Source organism: Heterodontus francisci, chromosome 13 (genome assembly GCF_036365525.1).
Source record: "Heterodontus francisci isolate sHetFra1 chromosome 13, sHetFra1.hap1, whole genome shotgun sequence".
NCBI lineage: Eukaryota > Metazoa > Chordata > Chondrichthyes > Heterodontiformes > Heterodontidae > Heterodontus > Heterodontus francisci.
Window position 1 is genome coordinate 73,926,194 of NC_090383.1, and position 8,143 is coordinate 73,934,336.

The 8,143-nt window shown below is 42.7% G+C and overlaps 1 long non-coding RNA gene across 1 annotated transcript; it reads right to left on the reverse strand.

Moving 5' to 3' along the window:
• Positions 1 to 302: 302 nt before the first annotated feature.
• Positions 303 to 3,846, reverse strand: LOC137376802 (uncharacterized). The gene is made up of 3 exons (XR_010976303.1): positions 3,704 to 3,846; positions 3,390 to 3,471; positions 303 to 1,913 (listed from the first exon to the last, which is right to left on the reverse strand). It is a non-coding gene; the product is annotated as an uncharacterized lncRNA (long non-coding RNA).
• Positions 3,847 to 8,143: the final 4,297 nt, after the last annotated feature.

Here is an 8,143-nt window from a genome sequence, read left to right on the forward strand (position 1 = left end):
GAGCCCCCCTGCTCCTCCTGGCACCATAAAAAGAAAAGAAAAAAAGCACTCCCCCTCCTGCCCCCACCCCCCAGACACCAACTGCTAGTTTCTCAGATCAGAAATAGGTAGGCAGCAGATGAAAATTGCCTCCCAAGACTCAAGTGTTCACAACTGCTGGAAAGGCAAAGAAGTTCTTGAAATGCACTGCCGATCGGTAAGTGCCTTAATATGAAACGAACATGAACATTTCATAATCAAATCGCTGTACAATTCCAACATCTTCAGCTTTTATTTAATTTTTAATTAGACATTTGTCTGGATATATTGTTTTATTTTGACATTTGTACAATACACGGAGCTCAGCTACTCAACACTGTTACACTGGAAAAGTAATTTGCATGATACTTTGGTAAGTGTCCCAAAATTTGACACAGAAAGTTCCAGTAACATTAAAATCATACATTTAAAATGCAACACTTTATTAAAAAAATCATTATTTATAGTCCTGGCATGCTTTGGATTTTACTTGAAAAGAATGTTTTGCTGGTATTTAGTGAAGTGTAGGATATTGTGTGGAAATTTTGAACTATATATACACATACATAAATTTTGTACAGCTTTGTCATACTGAATATGTATTTATTTAGAAACCATAGCAACAATATTCTAGTACGAATATTAATATTTGTGTTCCCATGGACTGCAAACCAATGCATAGTTCTCAGGCTTTTTCTTAATGTTCATGTTGGACATTTGATGAGCATTTATTTACTACAATATTTGATTTCTATTTGTCCCCATTCTTTTTTTATTTTTTCCTCATTTGTGCTTTCCCTTTTTATGCATCTAGTACCCATGTGACTTCCTTTCAGTCTAGTGTCGAGAAGTGCCCTAATGTGACCCAAAATGACTTGAAGGCAATAATAACTTGCGTTGCTATGGTGTGCCTCGTGTACAAGAACATCTGAGTGTGGCATTGAACACTGATTGTGTTGGCAGCTAAACAGTTTTCCTTTATATAAAGCTGAAGTGCAAAATCCCCATTGTAAAAGTTTCTGTAAATGGTCTGCAACAACTAACATTTAACAAAATGTTCTTTTTAGCTTGTATGTAGCTTTTCCAGTAACTAACAGAGCCTTCCCAAGTTATCTCCAGTGCCAGCCAGTGCTTTCACACTGCAGCCTGCAGCAGAGTAACTACAAGCATAAAATCCAGCAGTAATAAATGGGCACACAGGTCGACATGAAAGGACGGTGCCGTCGCAGCTCCTGTATCCGTGCTGATCCTATTTGTTAATTTGCACTGAGGAAAGTGGCCCCTGGAGATGAATATTGTGTTCGGTTTGAACCAACATGGGATAATCCTGAAGGCTGACATATGAGGGAGAAAACAAAACTTGCTGCAGTATAGACTGAGCTATTGAAATGGAAAGGAAGCAAAGATTGTTCAAATTTGCACTCACATCTGGACCAGTGGCCATTTCTTATGGCCTGTATGAGCAAAGTCTGTATTACTATAAACAAATGTCATCAGTCACATTTGAAATATGTGACCTTTGCTTCTTACTGATCTGAATAGGAAGCAGAATTTTATAATGATGTTAATTGATATTACAAATATGCGTTGACTGGGAAGTTCCTGCTTTTGTCTTGATGAAACTGCTTTGGTGAGTGAATTTTTCTATAAATCAGCATTTATTTTAATTACTGCAAGATAACAATTTATTAGACCGCTTAATGATGAATAAGGACATTTCTTGTTAGAATAACAGAATTAAAGAATGTTACATGTGCCATTCTGGAAATCCAATCATGTCAGTGAAAGAACTATACATCTCATATACAGTAAAAAAAAAAAGTCTGTATTCATTTTCCAGTGCTTGCCTGGCATCAATCCGATCAGTCTCCACTGTGGAAAATCTAGACATTAAGCTGGAATTTAAATAATATGCACCATTAGGCCAAACTAATCAGGCAAACATTAAATCTTGCCAATACTGTATACCTCTTTGTTAAAGTTTTGCAATAGATGTTTATTGTGTTGCCCATCATCAAAGCTGTTTCTATGATTTGTGTGCTTTAATCTACAATACCACACACCACTTTATCTTTCACTCATGTGATGACAGGCTGGCTTGATCTGTAGTGAGATAATAACTACTTCCCCAATTTTTATTGGCTTTGAGTGCCAAGATCTTTGGACATTCACAGTTACCAAAAGATCCGATAGCTAAGACTTCCTTACCAAATGAAACACTATCAATGGCCTTAAACCTTTTACAAAACCCACCACTTGCTTAAGCAAAAATGACAGTAATCCCAATGTTTTATTTTTAACTGGGATATAAGTGTACGTTCCTGTGAAACTTTGCATTTCCAAAGCAGCCTGAGCTCAGCAGGGTTTCTCAGAATGACTAGGGATCTGCACACAAATGCAAAAAACCACAGTGATATTTGTAACTTAAATGCGTTTCAAGTAACTGCATTAATACCACAACACATTCTTGCCTTCCTTTTTTGCTGATTGCACATTGTCACCACTTCCTAAATATCCACTCTTATTGAAACACTTTGAACTTCACATTTTTGCATAACACTCTGCTGATATCATATTAAAAGAAAACTATTTCCATCCTGTTCCAAAAAAGTAATGAAAGCTAACTATGTTGACTCCATTATACACACACTGCAGTTCCTACTTGTTCTTCTGGAAGCAGCTGCAGCAACAATCTCCCCTTAGACACATAAATTTGATTTGTAGATATTGTGAGATTTTTGAGTGAAAAAAACAGTTCCAGGAGGTGGAAAACCAGAGGCTGTATATTCTACTCCAGGAAAACATGGCACTTAAAAAATTAGCTTCTCATTTCAATAGTTATAAATGTGTTCATTTGTAGAATGATTGAGAAATGGGCTGCCATTTTAAAATTAAGATCAGCAAATAGGAAAATACCCATTATTTTGGATTTTGGCACAGATTGCAATAACGTTAGCAAGTAGTAAAATGAATTTGAAGGTGTCAAAGCGACTAGTAATATATCATAATATGTTGCCCGCAGCCACTAGACTGCACTTAGAGACTGACTCGTTTGTAACATGTAATAAAGTAGGCTGTTAAACTCAGGTCAAAAGAAAGCTGATTGTACAGTTCAGACAAATAGAGAATTGGGTGGAGATTTGTTGACGCCAGTTTTCTGTGCAAAGGCAGCGATATGCCTTAATGTACGCCTGAACCAGGAGGCCTCAGATCAATCCAAATTTGGACCTCGGGCCCCATCTCAATAAATCCGTGTGAGTTGTCGGTGCCTGTCGCACCTCCACAGGCAGCTTGCCCTTTGGCAGCAAGAAATTTTATGCCACCAGTCTCATTGGCAACAGCCTCAGGAAGGAGAGCGTGGACAGACTTACCTTAATTTAAAACTTTGGCTCATGACTCTTGTTTCTGTCTCTCAAACCTAATATCAAATTCTGTCAATAGGTCTGGCAGCATCTGTGGAGAGAGAAACAAAATTAACATTTCAGGTCTGTGACCTTTTATCAGAACAGCATTCCTCCTCAGGGGTGGACAACTGTCCCCTTGTGACTGTGGACCCCTGCGCATGCCAACCTGCATGAGAGAACACAAACATGTGTGGGCTAGGCTGCGCAGATCTCCTGATGCTAACCATGTGTGACGTGAGTCTCCAAAATTAATGTGCATGCCGACGGGGGACAATCCTTACTCTTGTGCGCAGGGTCTCCAGTCTCCACGAATGATATAGCGCGGCTGCCCTGGGTGCCCGCCAGCTCCAATGCCTCTTCCTCGGCGGAGGTGAGTGGATGCAGATCTGGGAGTCCGCCGCCAGTCCGTCCGTCTCCTTTCTATTGTGGGCTCTCATGTCCTGCAAGATGAAGGATGGCGATCGTAGAGAATGGCAAACAGATCAACATCACAGTTCTGCTAATGTCAGTCCCTCGTCCCGCACCAGGGGATCTGACACACGCTGTCAGGGGAACTAATGGAGTAAGCTATGAAGGAAGCTGACCTGTGGCCAAGAGGCAGCCATGCATCTGTCAGGATGAGACGGAACCCTAGCCCCTCAGCCATCGCTATTGCAGTGTTAGCCTCCCCATGTCACACATCCTCCTGCATAGTCACATGCAATTCGCAAATAGGCAAGTGGTATGGAGCACTCACCTTGGCAGAATGCAGGCGTTCATTGACCCTCTTCCTGCACTGGACCCAGTTCTGGTTGGTGACCCCACGGCTTCTGACCTCCTCTGTGATCTCCAGGTGGGAGGACCTCTTGCCATCACTGGTGAAGAGAACCTGCCACCTTTCCCTTGCAGCCTGGAGGAGAATCTGCAGGGAGGCATCTCTGAACAGTGGGGCCACCCTGTGTCTTGCCTTGGCCATCATTTTCTACAATCCTCGGGGTGGGGGGGGAGGGTGAGTTGGGGGGCGGGTACAGGGATCAGTCAAGCAAAGTTTTAAGCTGCATAAAGTTGCAAATGACTCTAAGGCAGGAGTGAATGCAGGGCTAGCAGGCCTTTAAATATGGTGCCAGCACCTGCTCCAGAGTCATCTGACCCTGTAATCATTAACTCACCTCCAGCCCCTGCCACGTGATAGGGGGAGTCCCGTGCCTCCTTTATGCAAAATGCCCACCTGCCCCATAATCGTGGAGGATCAGCCACCCACATGATGGACAGGAATGGCACCCACAGCCGGAACGGGCTCATTAAATTTAGCCCGATATCAATTTTGGACATTACATTCAATTTTTTTGTTCATCCAATGGTGGTCTTTATGTGAAGGCCTGAACCAGGGACTACTAGGGACAGTCCCTGGCAATCGGGAAAGATTAGGTCAAGTTAGAAGGGGGTCAGAGCACTGCAGTTGGGAGGGAGGCAAATATGGTGACATTACGAGGGGGCTGGAGAATGGCAATTGGGAGCTTGGTGGGGTGGGTGAGGCTGGGGGTTTGACCAATCACGACAGCAAGGAGAGGCAATAATCAGCAGATGATTTGCTTCATATGCATTCCTGCTCCTCCTGGCTCACAAGCAGTGCTATAAAAAGTGCTCACCTGTTTGCTTCGGCTGCTCATGTCTTCATTTTGGTTAAACTGGCAACAGGCATGTAGGTGGTGGGTTGGGGTCTCGCTTCGTGATTTTTAAGTTTTAACCGCTACCACCCATTCTCACCTCTCTCCAGCCATCCTGGACAGTTAATGTCGACCCTGCTGTGTGTGCATATGTAGAATTTACTCTTAAATATGCCGGAAAGCAGCATAAATAGAAGCAATTACAGGGTTTTAATGGAGGTGTGGTGGGGATGCAGTTGACCAACCCGTTCCCAGGAGTCGGGTTGACAATTTAAATATTATAATGTGGCTACGTGCCTCCCATTTATCCACCATTTCAAGTTTAGCTCTGTCTGGCCTAGAGAAACATGTCGATTAAAGGACAGAAAGGACTGTTGAATCCAAGAGGTAAGTGCCTTTCCACTTACCTGTTCGATCCAGGGAGCCTGCCTCATCACACCCCAACCTCAATACCCACCCGAGCTTTCCGATCTCCCGCTAACCTTTCCCCCATCGATACCTCCAACATCTCCCCCTCAGGCCTCCAACCTCTCTGCCTGAGGCCTCCAACCCTATTTCTGAGGCCTCTGATCTCCACCTCCAAGGTCCCCATTCACCAACCCCCACCCCCACCCCTCACCCCCAAGGCCTCCATCCTTCCCCGGCTGGTCAAAAAGTTCAAATTTTCCCATTGTATCAGTCACAGATAGGGCCATCATAGATCGCTTCCTGGCATTCCACTCTACTCAGATTCCTCTTCCCCTTCCCAATCCCATTTCCTTTTCTATTGCCCCTGGAAAAAACTTACCTCCAATTCACTTAAAACCACGCTTTCATATTCCCAACTGTCTAGCAATTGGCCCTCCATTCACTATAAATTTTCTGTGGCTGCTTGTCAACTCAATCACACCCTCACCTCCACCTTTGATGCTTTAGTCCCTTATAAAACCACTACTCCCTCTCACCCTGGTCATTCACCTGCTATCCCCCCATCTTTACTCCCTTAAGTCCAAGGGACACAGACTTGAACATTTATGGTGAACAACTGATTCAGTCATTCATCACCAGGTCTGGCTGGACTACATAAAGCACTAACGTGTACTGCTCTCCTCTGCCAAAACTGCCGATTATTCCAGGCTCATCCTGGAATGCAAAGATAACACCAGCTCCTCTTCATTACAAACTACTTTCTTAAACCCCTCTCCCTGCCTGCTCATTTTCAACAATTGTGAGGAGCTCCTGATCAACAAGATTGAGACTCTCCATGCAGTTTCTCTCCCTTCCCCTTGCCCAATGGGACAAACCTACTCTAAAGCTCTCCCCAGCCCTACCGCTAACTCACATTTTTCTCTCTAATTTCTCTACTATCTCCCCGCACACATTCCTGAGATTATTTTGTCCATGAGACCCACCTCCTGCACCCTCGAGCCTATTCCCACTAAACTGCTGATCATCCAACTTGCCTTTCTGACTCCCATGTTACTTGGTATCGTTAACAGTTCGCTTTGGCCTCATTTGAATTGGGCAGGTGAGTTGCAGATGCCAAACAGGCATCTCCATGCAGCTCACTGCATTTTGACCTCAGGAATATTGGCCAGTTGAAATGCTGGTAGAAATTGACAACAATGTGATGGAGCTAGCAGAAGCACTCATGTTCCTTCTAGCTCCACAAAAAATCAATTTTTACAATTTTTCTGCCTCTTTCCTGATCAGAATGTCAGTACAGAGCATGCATGTCACAAGTTACGCCCATGTATCCATTAAAATTGCAATCAGGGTTCTAATTATTTCATTAACACCCCAATTTGCATAGGAAAGGAGTATACTACTTGTATGTTGAAGAAGTGCTCCAAGGAAACCCTTCTATGATCTTTTAACTCACTTGTATTGATGACATAGTTTTACTTAGATGTTTTGGAACCTTTAATATCGCCTTTCCTATTAGTCATTGTCTGTGATACTGTGATTAGGCGAAGAACTCTACTCACTTACTAACCTGGATGAGTTTTACTCTCCTACTTCAGTAACTGCTTAAAGACAGGAACTCACAAGCTTGGATGTAGAACCAGTGTTTGTTCTCTCATCCAATTCTTCATGGCTTGTTTCTCTCCTTTCTTGATGTATCTCCTCATGTCAAGCTATAACTGTTCCTTTTATCACTGATCTATACAAAGCTTGTATTTCTGTTTTTCTTGACAATTCGTATCCTTCAGTTACAGTGCAGGAAGCACTCTTAGTGGCAAAGTGTTTGTTTTACTGAATTCAAAGAAAAGGTTCTACTTGTCAACAATGAGTAACTTCAAAAAATTTGTTCTTACAACATAATTTGTGCTCATTGTTCAGTCTTCAAGACTCTATGTATTGGAATACAGAATGGAGAATTTATTAAGTATAAAGCAATCGCTAGGTGCTTTAGCCTGCACCCAATCCCCTTTCCAGCATAGAATCAGCTGGAGACTGTCTTGGAGCTTAAAAATCGACTTACTTGGTTTTTACAGGAAAACTCATGAGAAAGACAAATTTCATTCAGCAATCTTGAGTTATTACGTTGTCCTAGTTTGTTACCTAATTAATGGTGAATTAATTAAGTTGTGCTATTTTCTTGTCTTGCAGCAGCAGATCTATTGTTGAATTCTGACCAGCCTTATGATTAGGCTTTGTGGATTTATGACTGAAAGATTATATTTGCACAGCAGATTGTTATGCTGCATTATAATTGTAGAAGTTTCTGATATTACCAGTTTCACACTACAGAAGTATTCTTCAATGTCCGAGTTAAATGCTGACTGGCCAACTAATCAGAACTGTCTACTATTCAATGCTATATACACTTAGCACCACCTCCATCCCCCAGCCCACCCTACCATGGGCAGGAGAGGGTCAGGGATTAGGGGTTAAAGAATTAAATACGGTGAATGCATCCCCAAAACACTGCGCATATGCCCAACACTTTTTTACACCAGCAGGTATTGGGGCATCGGATTTTCCCAGCTCGGAAAGACAAGACTTTGAATTAACATATTTAAATCAGTCTCCCACTGAGCAATTGGGAGCTTTTCCAGGGCTCGGGATACCAGGCAGTGGAAGGGAGGACTA